The sequence below is a fragment of the Lactuca saligna genome, chromosome 3 (assembly GCF_052625555.1).
Source record: "Lactuca saligna cultivar CGN05327 chromosome 3, ASM5262555v1, whole genome shotgun sequence".
In the NCBI taxonomy this organism is placed as follows: Eukaryota; Viridiplantae; Streptophyta; class Magnoliopsida; order Asterales; family Asteraceae; genus Lactuca; species Lactuca saligna.
This window is the reverse complement of record NC_136419.1, coordinates 178,543,752-178,564,732: the sequence shown is the minus strand read 5'-3', so window position 1 is coordinate 178,564,732 and position 20,981 is coordinate 178,543,752. Positions and strand designations below refer to the sequence as shown.

The 20,981-nt window shown below is 38.3% G+C and overlaps 1 pseudogene; it reads left to right on the top strand.

Annotated features, from left to right (window-relative positions):
* Positions 1 to 3,806: 3,806 nt before the first annotated feature.
* On the top strand, positions 3,807 to 4,733 carry LOC145034061 (NDR1/HIN1-like protein 1 pseudogene; annotated as a pseudogene).
* The last annotated feature ends 16,248 nt before the right edge of the window (positions 4,734 to 20,981 follow it).

Sequence of the window (20,981 nt, the reverse complement as noted above, 5' to 3'; positions counted from 1 at the left end):
TCTTTTGTCACGATATGAGAGCTGGATTTTTGAAAGTATAAATATCGACTTCTAGGTCGAATTCAAAAGACTTTGGTAGAGAGATGCGATAGAAAAGCGACTAAAACCCTTCAAAGAACCCTTATAAGACTGAAGAAGATTAGAGATCTAGAGATTAAGAGATTGGAGGAATAATACAACATCATTTATTAGATTTGCTAGTTTTCACTATGTCTAATCTAGTTGAATCAGATTTAATGTTTGTTTCTGCTTTGACCATGGGTTAAAACGATTTACTTTCGTTTACTGATGATGAACCCTAATACTATGTGTTAGTTTCTATTTTCATGGATTATTAAAGTTGGTTTAGCTTGTGTTTGATACATCACTACCTCGTATGTTAGATGATCACTAACCATAGGAAAAATGGTGATTCAAAGCTAAATCGAAGTGTCTTAATTGTCTTTATTTTAAGAGTTTTTAGTAATTAATTTAAATTAATATAAACTTGCAACATCAGATAACCCCCCCCCCCCCCCATCTTAGTTGGTTTTATTAGTTTAACTTTTAGTGGTTAGTTTATTAATTTAAATATTGTTCCCTGTGATCGACACCCGACTTAATTACTATTCTATAATCTGACTACGTACACTGTCTATTTGCGTTTTAGCTAGTTAAGTTTGGTTAGGTTTATTAATTAAAAACTAATATATATATATATATATATATATATATATATATATATATATATATATATATATATATATATATATAGACACACACACACACACAATATACGCGTCAACTTTTATTGGACATTCCTGTCTAAAAAGCAACGATTTTTATGGAGTAATAGAAGTAAGAAAGCGTTCTGGAAAGTATGAATGGATTGCTTGATAGATTAAGAGCTTAATCCATTAAGATGTAGGAGCCCAATTTCCACGACATGACAACTTGATCTCCACGACGTGACGTTCACGTTATCACAACTATTTTGACCTTATTCTACCACGACGTGACCAAAGGGTGGCCATGACATGGGGGTCAGCTGGGGCTGATTTTGACCATTGACTGTTGACTATTTGTCAATTTGAAGGTTTTAGGGTGTAGACTGAGAGGGTATTTCTATATTTTTATTTAGGTGTCTTATAGTATCTGTCTTTACTATCAGACAGTTGTTGTGTTAGTCTGATGTTTGCGAGGTGAGTCTTTTCATTATTTTACCTATGTCATAGTGGGGTGCATGCTAGACTAGTTGAGTCTTATTTGTTGAATGTTGTTATGTGTGCTTATTGAGTTTTTGATAACTCCATGACTATTGATAGTCCGTCAGGTTGCTGATAACATATAGGACTATTGTGAGCCCATAAGACTACTGATAGTCCCAGGGTTGCTGATAACCCAAAGCTAATTTTGTGTTGTATGCAGTATTTTGAGGAACCCAATAAGTTTTGTGGTTACATTTGTAGATTTAAATGTGTTTCAGGCAATTCAGATGATCGTGGGAAGGCGAAGACTTAACTGTACACTCTCCTCGACAACTTTCATGATTCTGCATTTTGTGATACTTTGATTTTTGAGATGATTGTATTTTAATACTTATGATTTTTTTGACTTGGTTATTCTGGAAACAATATTTTATTTAAATTAAAAATAAAAATTTTAGTTGTCATTTTTGGGACATTACAACTTATTTGGCGTCGAAAAATGAAATAGCTTTGAAGAGTGTTTATCTAGATCCTGCATGATTTAATACACAAATTCCTAATTTGGATAAAAACAATGTGAGACTTTCTTCACTTGATTGGAACACGCGGTGTACTAATCTATCATCTAGTCGACTCTCAGGTGTTTTTAACAAGAGAAAATAAAGGAACGTGAAGTAAATATATGTTTTTGAAAGAAATGAAATACAAAGAAATGTGTTTTCAAGTTTTATTGGGATCGAATGAAATTTGAAAGAAATGGATGAAAAGTAAAACCTTTTTTTCCCTTAATATATTTCTTTTCGAAAATGAGATGATTGGTAAGAAAAATGCACTTGCATAGAAGTTTTGATAGTTGTTATCAAAGACAAGTAAATAGATGTTTTGACAGTCGATTTCAACCAACTATTTGTATACGATTTGATAGTTGTCGTTAGGGACAAGCATGTTGGCATTTTGATAGTCGTCGTCAACCTCTTATTCCGGGCAAAGCACATTGGCCAATCGTGTAATTTTTATCTAAATATAGTTATGTTTGATTTTATTAAATTTTTGATTTCTTATTGACTTTTTCTAAAATGTTTTATTTGATTCATATATATGTAATACACTAAAATGAACTATCGGATGGTAGGATTGGTACCGAAAAAAGCGATGAGCTATATGCAAGCGTACCTCATCCGCAACGCAATGTTTGCTTCGTTTTCACATGGTGGGTAGATGCAGTTGGTAATCATGTTTAATCGTTCATACTTCATAGTTCCCTTTATGTTACTCAATTTCACTTTTCTCATATTTCTCACATCACTTTCGTATATTTACTATACAATCCCTCTAATAATTTTGTGTATTATCTTATTTTCATTTTGTCTTCAGATTTCTTTTTTAGCAATAAGTATATGAGAAATTAAAAATAGGACTTCAAATCAATGATCTGTTTGTCAAAAGTAGCTACTATTTACTAGTTGAAACTATAATTTTTTTTTATATAGAAATGTTTTGACAAAAGTAATTGAAATTAAAAGTTTTTTTATATGTTTAAAATGTGTAAAATCACATAGACAAATTTATTTGATTGGTCCATATGATAATCAAAGGTCTGTTCTTATATATTTTTTTGTCATATGGATCATTCATGTTGTTTTATTTTTTTGTATGGTTAGTTATTGACCCATATATTCTATTCAATATATCTTAGAGTTTTTTTTATTAGTTTTAATTTGTTTAGATGTTAAAATAAGGTGTCCCACCGTACCCATACCTACAAACATCTCGTGTCCTTCTTCCTTTTATTCCCTTATCCGCCACATTCCTTTCAATTTCTATAGTTTCGTGAAACGTAATTTGAAAATGAAATCAATAGTTAAACTAAAAACCTAAAGAAGATATTGGTAAATATATGTTGAACTCAAGATTATCTCTCGAAAAGAGTACTTGTGGAGAAAAGGGAGACTCGAACATATATAATCACTTATAAGATCATGTCACACCAATGTGGGACACACTAACTGTGAGACGTTGCAACAAATGATGTCCCATTCAAACTCGTTGTCTTCTAATTTCTAATGGGTTGTATGTTTTGATTTCTAGTTGTGTTCCGTGTTAGTTTAATTTCAAGTGTGTTATGTTTTTTAATTTCAAGTTTGTGATTTCCTTTCAAGTTAATGAAATTTAAGTTTTTGTTAAAATAATCTGTTTATATTGATTTCTTTATATAAATTAAATATTAAAAACTTAGCATGATGCGTAACAACCCATACTTTGTAAATGACAAAAATTTGAAGTAGCGTGACAAATATTATGAGACACCTATATAGAGTGTGACAAGTTTAACACTAATTTATTAAGAAGTAGAGAAAGAAATAATTAGTTTAACACTACTCCTTTCGGTCTAAGAGGTTCACAATAATTTATTAAGAAGTAGAGAAAGAAATAATTAGTTTTTTAAAATAAATTATTTTGGGAACACATTTTTCTCATATTTTGAAATGGCGTTACGAATAATTTATTTCCTAAGCCTTCTTCCTAAGCCTTCTTCAGAAGTTGATGCACATACGATAGAGTTATAAATCTTGAACTATATATATTTCTAAAATTATTAAATCGATTTCATCATTTCGGTTTTGGTAAGCCAACGTTATTGCCTATATATATACATCTATATGCTTCTCTTTATCTTCCTCTCCTTCTCACCAAAAAGTTTATCTAGAGATCAACCACTACTCACCGGAACCTTTCCCTACTCTCCGCCGGAGTTCCATAACCACAATGAGCCGGAAAGACGGTTGTGGCCATCACCAAGCAGATGAACGCCGGAAACACTACCGCCAATTAATCGGAACCCTTATCTCAGTCATTTTCATAATTCTCTTCGTAATCCTTCTCATATACCTCATCCTCCGCCCCACAAAACCTCACTTCACCCTCCAAGACCTCACCCTCTACGCCTTCAACATCTCCGCCGCCACCACCACCCTCACCACCAACCTCCAAATCACCGTCTCCTCCCGTAACCCAAACGCTCGCATCGGAATCTACTATGACAAGATTGACGTGTACGCCACCTACCGGAGCCAACAGATCACACTAGCAACACTAATCCCGCCGTCGTACCAAGGCCACAAGGACATCACTGTTTGGTCGCCGTACCTCTATGGCACTGATGTTCCGGTGGCGCCGTACCTCGCCATGTCTTTGGCTCAAGATGAGTCTGCCGGAACTGTGTTGGTTAACGTTAAAGCTGCCGGAAGAGTGAGGTGGAAAGTCGGAACTTTTGTTTCCGGTGGGTACCGGTTGAATGTGAATTGTCCAGCGTATATAACGTTTGGGAACAGGAACAGTGGTTATGCCGTTGGTCCTGCCGTTAAGTATCAGTTGGTTGAAGGGTGTACAGTAGATGTTTAACGTTACAGGTTCTAAGGCCGTTAAATAACTGAAATGCAATTTTTGGCTTTGGTAGGATTATCGGAATAGAATGTAAAGGAAATCAAGAGGAAGGAAATGTTGGTGGAATTTCTATTTTAATGTTTATAATCTAATTTTCTTTTATTTTTTTGGCATAAATTTTCATTTCAGATTTTGTGTTAGAGAATAATAATACTGTAAATTGAGGACCGGAAACGAGGTTTTTACATTGAAAGTTTTAAGTTTAAAATCACAAAATTGTAAAAATGGTTCTTGTGGTATGCATTTTTTTGGGGTTTTAGTCAAAACCTTGATTTTTTTGGATTTATGATCCTTTTGGCCTAGTTTGTACGTAGAAATGGTCCTCCGACTTAACTTCCGTTAAGTTTTTGCTGTTAACCCCCTTATGTGCATCTCACATGAGGGTATATTTATCTTTTCACATATAAAGGATCATTTTTACACCTAAAATTTTTAAAAAAATATATAAAAATTAATACCTATTTATTTATTTTAAGAATTAAAAAATAAAAAGGTCTCTCTCTCTCTCTCTCTCTCTCTCTCTCTCCCCCTCTCTCTCTCTCTCTCTCTCTCTCTCTCTCTCTCTCTCTCTCTCTCTCTCTCAACCCAAAACACTCCACCATCTTCTTCTTCAAGTTCATTAACATACATCTAAAGATCGATGAAGAACTATGAATCATATCTCCCCCACCATACCTATGTCTCCTTTAAGTCGCATATTCCCCCTCATTTTTTTTCTTTCTATGATGAGACCATCTTCTGCCTCTGGCCAAGCCTTAACTAGTGACGACATCGACTTCATCCTCTTCAATCTCCACTGCATCTCCTATACCCTGCACGTTCACCATTTGAACTACATCTTCTTCCTCTTGCCTATCCACCAGCCACACACATCATCAAATATACCCATTATGAGCTAATTGATTTGATAGTTAATATGTGTGAAATTAAGAAAACGATGGAGGGTGCCTCTTTTTCTCAAGATCGATGTGCGTTCCCTTTTTCCCAAGGTCAACCCAACCATCTTCTCTTTCATTTTTCTATCCAATTACACGAAAAAAATCAATATCAGCCCCTTCCCTTTCAATCAGCTTGCAGGGGTGTGTGTGTGTGTGTTTTCTCTTTAGTCGGCCCAATAACCCAATAAGAATCAAGATAGATCTATTTGTGTTGAATTTGTAGGTCCGATTTAAGAGAAAAAAGAAAAAGGAATAACAAGATGGAGGAGGGAACATGTGTTGGTTGTTTTGTGCTTTTTTCACACAGGTATCAATAATCATGGCTGGAATGGGGAATTAATTGTTGTATTGAGGCTGTTGTGAAGATGATGGTTAGTTTAGGGATGTTGGTGGTCAGAATGGATTCTTGGTAGGGTTTGTCTTTTATCCTCCAAAGGAACAAATTGAAGATGATTGTTAGATTATTCATCCCAGGTTCATCAATTATATGTTAGATAATTCATCCCAATTATGTGTTAGATCATTCATCCTAGATTGTTAGATCATTCGACAATTAATAGCCCTCACAAAACGCGTAACAGTGAACAAGGGTGGCGGTGTAAGGAGGTGGTGTTAAAATGTAGCAGCGGTGGTTAATGGGTGGTCGACGGAGCTATAGGGTGGCAATGGTGTTACACTTCTAGGGCAGCGAAGAAACAGGTAGGAGGGTGGTGTCCTTTCATTTGAGTCTAAATTTCGAAAATTTTTACAAGTGGGTCTCAAATCAGATTTCCAAAAATCAAACACCAATGTTCTTTCTAAATTGCAGAACAGATCTAAAGGCTTTGACTTTTAACCCAGAAATCGAATGAGGATTTATCTCTTGTATTCTGCCATAGCTTAAAATTTTGGAGAGGTTGAACTTCAAAGAAAATTTTAATTGTAGAACAGATCTGAAATCTAAAACTCTGATTTTTATCCCATCGTATCTTCTTTCCCGGTTCAATCTCTGTAAATCATTGTTGCTTTTCAAGCTTTTAGCATAATCCCTTTTCAAGCTTCAAGCTTTAAGTGTGTTTGTATGTGGCTTGATTTGCAGAAGGAAGATGTAATGAAGAACACGAGAGAGAGAAAGAGAGAGAGAGAGAGAGAGAGAGAGAGAGAGAGAGAGACCTTTTTATTTTTTAATTATTAAAATAAAGAAATAGGTATTAACTTTTATTTTATTTTTTAAAATGGGATATATTTTTAGGTGCAAAAATGATCATTTATATGTGAAAAGACAAATATACCCTCATGTGAGATGCACATGAGGGAGTTAACAGCAAAAACTTAACGGAAGTTAAGTTGGGGGACTATTTTTACGTACAAACTAGGCTAAAAGGACCATTAATCCAAAAAAATCGAGGTTTGGACCGAAACACCAAAAAAAATAGATACCACAGTGTAACAACCCGTTATTTCAAGTCAATAAAAATCGAGTCCTGTAACCTCTTTGAAAAAGGAAATAGAATATCATCGAAAAATGAAGTATTCAAAAACTCTATTTGGAGTACACTATGTGGTAGTTATCGTCTTAAGGTTTCCAAACATATAAATAACACAAAAATCCGAGTTATAACGAAGAAGTTATGCTCATTCTAAGTTTTCCGACAAAAACCAGCAATACGAAGTTGCGTAAAAACGCAAAGTTTCAATAAAACACTTTCCGACCTTAGGTGTCTAAATGAAAGTCGTAGATATCGTTAAACTACAAACATGCATAAAAAGAACGCTCAAATCGGAGTTCGTATGAAGGAGATATGAATTTTCAAAGTTTGATAATTAATTTATATATATTTTTTAATAAAACTTCGGTATTATCCGAAGGGGAGTCAGCGACCTCATACGAGGTACGCGCTGCGTACTCCTGTACGCCCCGCGTACCCGAGGAACTTGGCCTCAAACCGTCCACGTCGCCCTATGCGAGGCACCCGACCCGCCCGTCCGACCCGCCGTCCCATCCGACCCGACTGCCTGAGCCGTCCCATCCGAGGCCGAGGCAGTCGAGGCTTCGGTCACGCATGACATATGCGTACGCGCTGCGTACGAGCGTACGCCCCGTGTACGTGGCCTCTCAGGCCCCCCTATAAATAGCATGCGAGGGTTCCCGGGAAAATGGCCCATTCTCTCTCCTTTTTCTTGCGTTTTACCTCGTTTTCCGTGCTCGCACTACCCCGAAGCCCTAGTCATTTTGTGCAAGTCCCGAAGGTCGATTTTTCTCCCGAGGAATCCCGAGATTTCCGAGGAAAATCCATTTCCCGAGACGAAACTCTGCCCGGTTTTCCATCTTGCTATTTTCAAACTTTCAAGTGAGTTCATACCCCTTTCAAACACACTTTAAATACATTTTAAATGCTTTTATACTCTTTTAGGGGGGGAATACAAGTAAACATACGGTTATTATCGTGTATTTTATAAAGTTTCACTTCACTTGTTATATCGACTAAATCACTTGGAACTCATTACTATTATGGAAAACTCTTGTCATACTTTGCGTGCATCAGACATTATACAAAGTATATAATGATTTCAAAGTAACTTTCGTTGTTAAGTCGTTTTATACATTCTAAAAACTTATGATTTTGCTTTGTCAAACGTTGTGAAAAAAGGATAAACTTTGCATAGAAAACTATCACTTTAATACGGGCTTAATTGAGAATCCATGAGACGTGTATATCTTCAAACGTTACTTTTCTTTATTAGAAAGTAATGCTGCAAGTCCTGTCTATAACTAGAGTCTCCCGTTCGGAGAACGTGTCAAATGTGTATAGATCTATACGGAAAGTCATGATCCCGCGCCCTGACTGGTAGCTACAGTCCGTCTTTTGGGGTGACAGATGTCATAACGCTGCGACGCCTGAAGAACGTCGTTACAGGCATATTATGTTTAGTATGGTTATAAAACTCATCGGATATACAATTATTATGGTATTATGCTTTTATGAACGAGTAGCTATTAAAACTATTCTTCATCTAATAAATGCGATCTTCGTATAGTTTTACTATATAAAACTATGACACAACTTTTGAGAACGTCGGTTTCTTGCGATTTTCGGTCTTAGAGACTGCCAATTATATTAGGAAAATAAGGGTTTCTCTTGCATACAAACCAAACAACTAATAGGAAAATAAGGGATTTTCCTGGTGCAATTATTTACAACTTATAACACGAACATTTATATGCATTTCATACTTTTATAAGAAAATAAGGGTTTTCTTGGAAAACACAACAACTCGTATCTCAACCATTAGGGAAAATATGGGATTTTCTGGATCGAATACATTCACTTTCAACACAACAAATCACAACTCTTTACATTTGAAATGCTGCGTTTTCTGGAAAATATACACCCATTTTGGAATGGCATCCAATTTTTCTAAACTACTTATGAACTCACCAACTTAATTGTTGATACTTTTTCTTTGAAATAACTTGTATTCTCAGGGAACCGCTAAGCAGGTTTGGGAATCAACTTTTGGGATTAATGCGCTGGCGTTAATTACTTCTTTTGGATGATGTTTATGTATTTATCTTTTGAACATGTAATGAATACAATTATGTAAACATCTTGGAAACTTTAATATATATGGTGGTGTGTACTTTCCTTTCTATGAACTGTTATGATACTGAATATGACGTCCTCCGCCCCCGAACGTTTCCGCCGTTCTGGTTTGGGGGTGTGACAGATTGGTATCAGAGCTTTGTTTATAGGGAATTAAGTATATCAAAACCATTCCTTTTTGATATACAACTATAAACTCAACTGGGCAAAAACACTCTGAGAAAGATTCATACTTTTGAAAGTAAACCTAATTAGTTTTAAGGTAAGCATGCACTCATTTTTATACTAATAACAGTTTCAAAGTAAATAGCTTTAGAAGTATTATAAATAAGTTGTGCAGCACAGGTACGCCTTGGGACATGTAATCGGAACTGGGAAGAATATAGCCTGATCAACTATATTTGTCCAAGAGCCGACTAACGTATGCCAAGGAGTGTCTGTAATGGACAACAAATTTAAAACTTACCAAAAGCAAATCGCTAAAGAATATTGAGGGAGTATTCGAGTGCCGTCAACCATTAAACTTAAGGGTAAGTTTCATGTGCTCTAGCTTATAGTAAACTTTTAACTCTATTCTCGTACAGTCTAAATGGCGGGATTCCATCATCCCAATGACCCCTACTACCCCAACCAAGGTAATGGAGGGTGGATTGAAGAAGATCCTGAAGAAGACGAAGAGCCTATAGAGTTGGAGGGAGGGGATGACTCTGGCACGGATTCGGAGCCAGAAATTATAAATCCACCAATCCCACAATCTCCCGTCCACGTGAGGAATTTCCAAGGACCCACTCCAGTGTGGGGAAGTCACCTCCATCATTGGAGCCAACAACAAAGCTTACGCCCTCCTTACGGCATGTGCCGAGACTTCTATGATGTGAGAGGCGGGGGATCAGCCGACCGTGCACTTCTGGTCATGGTTGGCAAACTCGCCAAACAGTGCTATCAATCCGGAGTGCAAGCCAACCGAATCCGAGAGGTCAATGTGGAAGTACAAATCCACACGGCCGATATTAACCGCCTAGAGTTGTTGCAGAACGACATCCACATTCGCGCCGAAGCGTTTCAAGCACAAGCAAATGCGGCCTTCGCAGAATTAAGAGAACAACAAGCTGCGTTTGATAGACGCCTCATGGAGTCGAAGCAGTCCGACACGGAGTCGAGCTCCAAACACAAAGCGCACCGCAAGTAGTACTTGCCCAACCCTCAAATTTTGTTATAAATTAGGACTTCGGATAAAAGTATTATTTTCTTTAAATTGTTTTGTAATCGGAGGCCGTTAGAAAGGCCAAGAAATTTTGTCTAGACCCCGCTGTAACACAACTATATGTTTAATATATATAAGGGTATACCCCTTTTCTTGTTGTTGTTAATCATGCACAAATCGTTCGATTCATTGGTACATCTATTCAAACTTTACTTTCAAGCTCAAAACATTGTGTCAGTCAAACCCAACTTCTTAGAACTATTAGAAGTTAACTCAATATCATTCAACTCTGAACTGCCAAAACTTATAAATTTTTCCATATTTTTTTTCTTTTGGCAGCACGATGCCTCCTCGTCCAAACCTAAGGCCCAGGCCGGGCACGGTACCACCACCAGCTTATGATCCAGCCATGGTCCAGGCTGCTATCACAGCAGCAGTAACTGCAGCCCTCTCGCAAATAAACTCTCACGGAAATGGAGGGGCGGGAAGCAACACGAATCATCCAAATCATGGCACTGGTCATGGCCAAGGAAGAGAATGTACTTACAAGGAGTTCTCTAACGCTAAGCCAAAAAATTTTAATGGAACTGGGGGAGTCATTGCACTAATGCAATGGTTCGAGAAGACTGAAACGGTCTTCGAGATCTGCTCATGCCTAGAAGCAAGCAAAGTCAAGTTCGCTGCTTGCACTTTCGTGGATCGAGCCCTCACTTGGTGGAAAAGCCATGTGAATTCAGTGATGCTCACTGTCGCCAACGCCATGAGTTAGGACGATCTAAAGGTTCTACTACTGGAAGAATACTGCCCAAGGGGCGAAGTGCAAAAGCTGGAGCAGGAGCTCTGGAATCTGAAAATGACTGGGTCTGACCTAGTCACCTACACAGCTAGGTTCAACGACCTCACTGCACTGTGCCCTACCATGGTCAACCCAGAATCAAAGAAGGTTGAAAGGTACATTTGGGGGTTGTCACCCCAGATTCAAGGGCATGTCCTAGCTTCCGGCCCTGTTACCTACAACAGCGCTAAACGCCTGGCTTAGCGACTCATCGACCACGGAGTAAAGCCCAGTATCATTTCAACAACCGCAAATCCACCTAGGGAGGCTCAGGGCCAGAGTAGGCCTTGGAACAAAAGGAGGGGACAAACTCTCCAGGAAAACCCCAAGAAACAACAAGTAATAGCGACCCACGCTATGACTGTACCTGTGAACCCTGCCCCCACAAGCTCATATAATGGGAAATTTCCTAAATGCAACCGATGCAGCTTCCACCACCACGGTCCTTGCCCTGATCTTCAATGCACCAAGTGTAATAAGAAGGGACATACAGCCCGCTATTGCAAAGGGCCAATCCAACCATCCGTCCCCACTACTAATACCGGGGTAAGCCGCGCCTGCTTTGAGTGCGGAGACACGGGGCACTACCGCAGGGACTGCCCAAAGGCAAACAACCGGAATACCGGCGGAAGGGGATGAGTTTTCGCAATGGGACAAGATGAAGCCATTGCGGACCCTACTGTTGTTACGGGTACGTTTCTTCTCGATAACTCGTATGCATGCATTTTGTTTGATAGTGGAGCGGAAAGGAGTTTTGTGAGTCACGACTTTAAAGGCCTGCTAAAATCAATACCACAATCATTAAGTGAACCATTCATAGTAGAAATGGCCAATGGGAAAACCGAAGGCACTAAGGAGATATACTTAAACTGCACCCTAACTTTAAACGATAATCCCTTTTCAATCAACCTCATGCCAGTCTCGATTAAGAGTTTTGATGTCATCATTGGCATGGATTGGCTGAGTTCTCATCATGCGGACATTCTATGTTACGATAAGGCCGTTCGCCTTAATCTGCCAACCGGCGAAACTTTCATTGTCTTGGGCGACAAACCAAGTACCACTCTTCGTATCATCTCAAGTATCCAAGCTCGGAAATGCCTACGCAAGGAGTGTCACGCATTCTTGGCACATGTTGTAGATGTGAAACGCGAAGTCCAAGACATCAAGAGTGTGCCCGACGTACGCGATTTTCCTGACGTCTTTCTCGAGGACCTTCCGGGAATACCACCCGCGAGACAAGTTGAGTTCCGAATCGATCTAGTTCCCGGAGCTACCCCAGTAGCCAAAGCACCCTATCGATTAGCCCCGGCAGAGATGCAGGAGCTATCCAGCCAACTGAATGAACTACTTGGAAAAGGATTCATCAGGCCGAGCTTCTCGCCATGGGGAGCACCCGTACTGTTCGTGAAAAAGAAGGATGGATCATTCAGAATGTGCATCGACTACCGAGAACTCAACAAACTTACCATCAAGAACCGATACCCCCTACCCCGAATCGATGACTTATTCGACCAACTCCAAGGAGCCAACTACTTCTCCAAGATCGATCTGAGGTCGGGATATCACCAGCTGCGAGTCCTGGAGAGTGATATTCCCAAGACAGCCTTCCGAAAACGATACGGACATTACGAGTTCGTAGTGATGCCGTTCGGACTAACCAATGCCCCGGCCGTGTTCATGGATCTAATGAATCGGGTATGTCGTCCATTCTTGGATAAATTCGTGATAGTATTCATAGATGACATACTCATTTATTCAAAGAATAAAGAAGAGCATGGTCAACATCTGAGGAAAGTTTTAGAGACGTTACGGACTGAGAGACTGTATGCAAAATTCTCAAAATGTGAATTTTGGATTAGAAAGGTGGACTTCCTCGGTCACGTGGTCAGCAAGGAAGGAATCCACGTGGATCCATAAAAAATCAAGGCTATCAAAAACTGGTCTGCGCCAACTACACCAACAGAAATTCGCCAATTTCTAGGTCTTGCTGGTTATTACCGAAGGTTCATCCAGAATTTCTCCAGCATCGCAAAGCCTCTTACCGCCTTAACCCAGAAAGGTGTGACCTACAATTGGGGAGAAAAGCAAAATGCTGCATTTCAGACTTTGAAACAGGCCCTTTGCAGCGCGCCCATCCTTTCTCTCCCAGAAGGGACCGAAGATTTTGTGGTGTATTGCGACGCTTCGAAACAAGGGCTGGGTTGTGTACTAATGCAGAGGGGAAAGGTTATTGCATATGCCTCACGACAACTGAAAACGCATGAGGTCAATTACACCACTCATGATTTAGAACTTGGGGCGGTGGTCTTCGCTCTTAAAATCTGGAGACACTACCTATATGGTACCAAATGCACTATCTTTACAGACCACAAGAGCCTACAACACATCTTCGACCAGAAGGAGTTGAACATGAGACAACGACGTTGGGTCGAATTGCTCAACGACTACGAATGTGAGATTCGCTATCATCCAGGAAAGGCTAACGTCGTGGCAGATGCCCTTTGTCGTAAGGAGTACTCTGGCCGAAGAGTGAAGTCATTAGCCATGTCAATCCATTCGCACCTGTCGACACAAGTCAAGGAAGCTCAAATAGAGGCCCTGAAACCCGAAAACGTGACAGGTGAGACCCTTAGGGGAATGGACAAGAATTTAGAAATCAAGAGTGACGGAGCACGCTACCTCATGAACCGAATATGGACGCCCAAGTTTGGTGGACTTAGAGAGGTAGTTATGAGCGAGGCACACAAGACTCCATACTCCGTACACCCCGGGTCAGACAAGATGTATCAAGATCTCAAACAACTCTACTGGTGGCCAAACATGAAAGCAGAGATCGCTACATATGTGAGCAGGTGTTTGACTTGCGCTAAGATCAAAATAGAACACCAGAAACCCTCAGGACTACTCTAACAACCTGAAATTCCTGAGTGGAAATGGGAGCAGATTTCCATGGACTTCATAACGAAACTGCCCAAAACTCAGGGTGGTCAAGATACTATTTGGGTAATCGTCGATAGATTAACCAAGTCCGCTCATTTCCTACCGATCAAGGAAACTGATAAAATGGAAAAACTATCGAGAATCTACATCCGAGAGATCGTACGACTCCATGGAGTGCCAATGTCTATCATCTCGGAAAGAGACAGTAGATTCACGTCTAGATTCTGGCAATCATTGCAAAAATCCATGGGAACAAGATTGGACATGAGTACTGCCTATCACCCCCAAACTGACGGACAGAGCGAAAGAACGATCCAAACCTTGGAAGACATGTTGCGAGCATGTGTAATCAACTTTGGTAAAGCATGGGATGTTCACTTACCTTTGGTTGAGTTCTCTTATAATAATAGTTATCATACTAGTATCAATACTGCTCCATTTGAAGCCCTTTACGACCGTAAGTGCAGATCACCTCTGTGCTGGACGGAAGTGGGCGACACACAACTAGCAAAAGGTCTAGTCCCTGATAGCACCCTCACTGGTCCAGAGATCATCAGGGAAACTACTGAAAAGATCGTGCAAATACGAGAACGACTGAAATCCTCGAGGGGATAGGCAAAAGAGCTATGCCGACAAAAGACGTAAACCCTTGGAATTTCAGATTGGCGACCGGGTACTACTGAAGGTCTCACCCTGGAAGGGAATGATACGCTTTGTAAAGCGTGGGAAGCTAAATCCTAGGTACATTGGATCCTTCGAAATCATTTCAAGGATTGGTCCAGTAGCCTACAAACTCCGACTTCCAATTGAGCTTAACAAAGTACATCTAGTATTCCACGTATCAAACCTGAAGAAGTGTCTGTCCGACGAAACACTTGTAATTCCACTCGATGAGATCGAACTAAATGAAAATCTTAACTTTGTGGAAGAACCCATCGAGATCATGTATAGGGAAGTTAAACGAACTAAACAGAGTCGCATTCCAATAGTAAAGGTCCGATGGAATGCTAAGAGGGGACCTGAGTTCACGTGGGAACGAGAAGATCAAATGCAACAGAAGTATCCACATCTCTTCCCCAACCCCTAAGACTCTTCTTTTGTATTAAAATTTCGGGACGAAATTCCCTCTAACGGGGGGATGATGTAACGACCCGTTATTTCAAGTCAGTAAAAATCGAGTCCTGTAACCTCTTTGAAAAAGGAAATAGAATATCATCGAAAAATGAAGTATTCAAAAACTCTATTTGGAGTACACTATGTGGTAGTTATCGTCTTAAGGTTTCCAAACATATAAATAACACAAAAATCCGAGTTATAACGAAGAAGTTATGCTCATTCTAAGTTTTCCGACAAAAACCAGCAATACGAAGTTGCGTAAAAACGCAAAGTTTCAATAAAACACTTTCCGACCTTAGGTGTCTAAATGAAAGTCGTAGATATCGTTAAACTACAAACATGCACAAAAAGAACGCTCAAATCGGAGTTCGTATGAAGGAGATATGAATTTTCGAAGTTTGATAATTAATTTATATATATTTTTTAATAAAACTTCGGTATTATCCGAAGGGGAGTCAGCGACCTCATCCGAGGTACGCGCTGCGTACTCCTGTACGCCCCGCGTACCCGAGGAACTTGGCCTCAAACCGTCCATGTCGCCCTACGCGAGGCACCCGACCCGCCCGTCCGACCCGCCATCCCATCCGACCCGACTGCCTGAGCCGTCCCATCCGAGGCCGAGGCAGTCGAGGCTTCGGTCACGCATGACGTACGCGTATGCGCTGCGTACGAGCGTATGCCCCGCGTACGTGGCCTCTCAGGCCCCCCTATAAATAGCATGCGAGGGTTCCCGGGAAAATGGCCCATTCTCTCTCCTTTTTCTTGCGTTTTACCTCGTTTTCCGTGCTCGCACTACCCTGAAGCCCTGGTCATTTTGTGCAAGTCCCGAAGGTCGATTTTTCTCCCGAGGAATCCCGAGATTTCCGAGGAAAATCCATTTCCCGAGACGAAACTCTGCCCGGTTTTCCATCTTGCTATCTTCAAACTTTCAAGTGAGTTCATACCCCTTTCAAACACACTTTAAATACATTTTAAATGCTTTTATACTCTTTTAGGGGGGAATACAAGTAAACATACGGTTATTATCGTGTATTTTATAAAGTTTCACTTCACTTGTTTTATGGACTAAATCACTTAGAACTCATTACTATTATGGAAAACTCTTGTCATACTTTGCGTGCATCAGACATTATACAAAGTATATAATGATTTCAAAGTAACTTTCATTGTTAAGTCGTTTTATACATTCTAAAAACTTATAACTTTGCTTTGTCAAACGTTGTGAAAAAGGGATAAACTTTGCATAGAAAACTATCACTTTAATACGGGCTTAATTGAGAATCCATGAGACGTGTATATCTTCAAACGTTACTTTTCTTTATTAGAAAGTAATGCTGCAAGTCCTGTCTATAACCAGAGTCTCCCGTTCGGCGAATGTGTCAAATGTGTATAGATCTATACGGGAAGTCATGATCCCGCGCCCTGACTGTTAGCTACAGTCCGTCTTTTGGGGTGACAGTTGTCATAACGCTGCGACGCCTGAAGAACGTCGTTACAGGCATATTATGTTTAGTATGGTTATAAAACTCATCGGATATACAATTATTATGGTATTATGCTTTTATGAACGAGTGGCTATTAAAACTATTCTTCATCTAATAAATGCGATCTTCGTATAGTTTTACTATATAAAACTATGACACAACTTTTGAGAACATCGGTTTCTTGCGATTTTCGGTCTTAGAGACTGCCAATTATATTAGGAAAATAAGGGTTTTTCCTGCATACAAACCAAACAACTAATAGGAAAATAAGGGATTTTCCTGGTGCAATTATTTACAACTTATAACACGAACATTTATATGCATTTCATACTTTTATAAGAAAATAAGGGTTTTCTTGGAAAACACAACAACTCGTATCTCAACCATTAGGGAAAATATGGGATTTTCTGGATCGAATACATTCACTTTCAACACAACAAATCACAACTCTTTACATTTGAAATGCTGCGTTTTCTGAAAAATATACACCCATTTTGGAATGGCATCCAATTTTTCTAAACTACTTATGAACTCACCAACTTAATTGTTGACACTTTTTCTTTGAAATAACTTGTATTCTCAGGGAACCGCTAAACAGGTTTGGGAATCAACTTTGGGATTAACGCGCTGGCGTTAATTACTTCTTTTGGATGATGTTTATGTATTTATCTTTTGAACATGTAATGAATACAATTATGTAAACATCTTGGAAACTTTAATATATATATGGTTGTGTGTACTTTCCTTTCTATGAACTGTTATGATACTGAATATGACGTCCTCCGCCCCCGAACGTTTCCGCCGTTCTGGTTTGGGGGTGTGACACACAGGGACCATTTTTGCAATTTTTTCGTTTAAAATTTTAAAACTTGACGTTCGAGATTTATATTATTCACATCTCAACATGAATAGACTCATTTAAAAAAAAATTAGGATCAAAATTATATATATATATATATATATATATATATATATATATATATATATATATATATATATATATATATATATATATATATATATATATATATATATATATATATATGGACCTTGTAGTAGTGTGACTTTTCTTTAACCTATTTCATTTTTAGTGAGTGTTTTTATAGTTTTAATTTTTGACCCATTTCTCACCTAAAATAAATTTATATCATATTTTTTTAATTTTTTGTAGAGTAAATTACTAAAATCATCCCTGTGGTTTGATCAGAATCTTACGTTTGGTCCTTAACGTTTTTTTTTTTTTTTTTTTTTTTTTTTTTTGCATTCGGGTCGACCCTGTGGTTTGATTTTGTTGCGTTTATCATGTCTTACATACATAAAGTTAGAGACCAAACGTGCAATTTTAACCATACCATAAGGATGAAAAATGCAACAAAATCAAAACACAAGGATGATTCGAGTGCAAAAAAAAAGTTAGGGATTAAACATGTAATTTTTACCAAACTATAGGGATGATTTCAGTAATTTACTCTTTTTTATTTCTTTTATTTAGTTTTAACATAAAATAAAAAATAAAATAACAAAACTCTAATAAACCTAACCCCTACCCCCATCTTCTTCCCGATCATTGCTTTTAATCTCTTTTGCCCTTCGTCTTCAACGGTGAGAAGAAACGAAATCGAGTAATGATTCTTTCTCCTTCTTTTCCTCTGCAATCTCCGAAGCTTTTTCTAACCTCATGATTACTGCATCACCATCTCTACAACTATGTATTAACAACACGTTCTCAAATAACGCTTTTAACGAAAGTGGATTTTGTGTCAATATTTCTCCCATTTCTTTCAACAATCTCACCATCATAAATTTCCAATCGATGTTTTTGGGTTTGGCTGAAACAAGTTTTTTCAAAAAATATAAGCTCTCTTCATCCTACCATGCTTCTAATTTCTCTTCGAGTAAAGTTTTCATAGCGGAAATGGATTTAAAACTTGATTCCAAAAACACTAATAAAAGGATTTTTGGACTTTCTTCAAGTGTTGCAACTTTTGTTGTTATGACACTCAAGATACTTAGTTCGACCATGGCGGCGTATTGTTGGAATTCATAGATAACAATAGTAACCGTGGTAGAGGATACAATAGAACGAGTGGCACGCTTGAGGCTTTGTATGAAGGGATCATTTCGGGTTTAGGGGTGTTTGGGATTACTTTTTAACCTCTAAAGTCATTTTGGTAAAAATCCTTTTTTACTTTAGCTTTTGAAGGGGAAAAAACTAAAAGTTGTTTTTAAAAAGTGTTTGCCTTAGCATTTTTTGATTTTTGAATGTAATTTACCTTTTAAGTGACTAAAAGTCACAAAAAGACAACATTTCTTGACTTTTAAAAAACCATAATTTTCTTCTTAGCAAAAAGTTAGTTTCAAAAAGACTTTTCTAATTGCCAAACATCTTTTTGAATTTTTTTTTTGTTTTTGGAAAATCCAAAAGTCAAATTCATTTGAAAAGTAATCTCAAACACCTTCTTAGTGGCATTGAAAGCGGCGTTGGAGTAGTTGATTTTAACTATGGATTTTCTGAATTGTTTTGATATAGGGACAAATGGGTTTAAGTTGACAAGGTTTAAGCCGAATGGATTAAAAATGGATTTGTTTGGTGATGGAATGAAGATTGTAATCTAGTTGAGAGCGCAAACTCTTGTTGCAACTTGGAGCTTTTTCCGTGATTTCTAGGGTTTTAATAAGGATTTGGGTTGAGAGAGAAGACAGTAGATATAACCACAAAGCAAGAAAAGGATAATCAAACAAAAAACATAGTTATCCCTCTTTGTTTTGATTTAATTTAGCGCAGATGGTATCCCCAGACCGTTCCTTCTTCTCTCTTCTCGCTTCAGTTGACAACCATCAAAAAATTAAAAATCACTACCAAGACCATCTATGACAACCCGAAAATTTCTAGCTTGCATTCTTCATTTCTTATCAATAATAGACTCGTTTTGCTATTTTGTAGTACCATTTAAGGTCTATTGGAGTGTTCTAAACGTGTTATATTCAAGGAGGGAGTGTTAAAAATGGTTAACTCGAAGTGTAGGAATCAAAACCGGGCCAAACACTCCAACACATGGAGTGTGCGGCCACACACAAGTGTTTGCAGCCTCACACCCTTCCCAACCGCACACTCCACCTATATATACCACACTTAGTCATTTTTGAACACTTCTTTCACTTCTTCAAGCATAGAACTCGAAAATCCTCTCAAGTATCATCCATTCTCCTTGAAGATCCTCATACAAGGTACCAAGAACACCAAGAAACACCATCTGGCCGCACACATGGCAGCACACACCATCTGGCAGCACACCTGGCCGCACACAGGGCCGCACACATGTGCTGGCAGCACACTAGGCCGCACACTGGGCCGCACACACATATAGTGTGTATTTTGGCCATACACCCTCTTGTATAGCCTTATAAACCCTCATACAATCATATATGATTGTAACACTTCATTATAAGTGTTTACTAGTCCATAAGGTGGTCCCAAAATCATTATTCAGTCGTTCATAACACTAATTATATTCATATATATATGCCAATATATGCTAAATAGGATTCGCGTGTGTACTCAAGCCACCACTTGATACTTAGCAACTGATCCAACGTTTTCACCAGAATCACTCACTACAGGTGAGTTCATACCCCTTAATCAATGTTTTAAACTATTTTTAAATGTTTTATGGGGGGGGGGGGATACAAGTAGAATAATGCTAGTTATTATATCAATCACATGTGATTAATAAACAACATTCAAATGATTGGCTACTCATTAGCCGTTTTACTAAACGATTTCCTTCAAATGTCTTTCATAAACACTTTATGTGTTTAAAACTCCTTATTTCTCTGTACATTTTACTATGTATATTACATTTCAAAGTTATTTACAATTGTGTTTCAAATAAATGTTTCTTTATACTAAACTATTTTATCAAACCCATGCCTTCAAACTGTTTTATAGATTTACATCAAGTCGACATTTTCTTAAGATAATAATTATGTTCAAATGTTTTACAAAACTTATTTATGCTTTTATATTATAAATTGCATGCCTCTATATGTATAGTTATATAAGTAATGTTTAAAAGACTTAGGACGGCTATCCACCTTATTTCCTTTTCGCGCTTGAGATGTGGTCTGGTGGGATATCGGGTACTCGTCCGAAAGTCATTTAAATATTAGTTATATAACATATATACATATATAGTCATAAAGGTCCTTCCAGTTCATCCCATGCCCTTGGGTAACAAAGGTATAC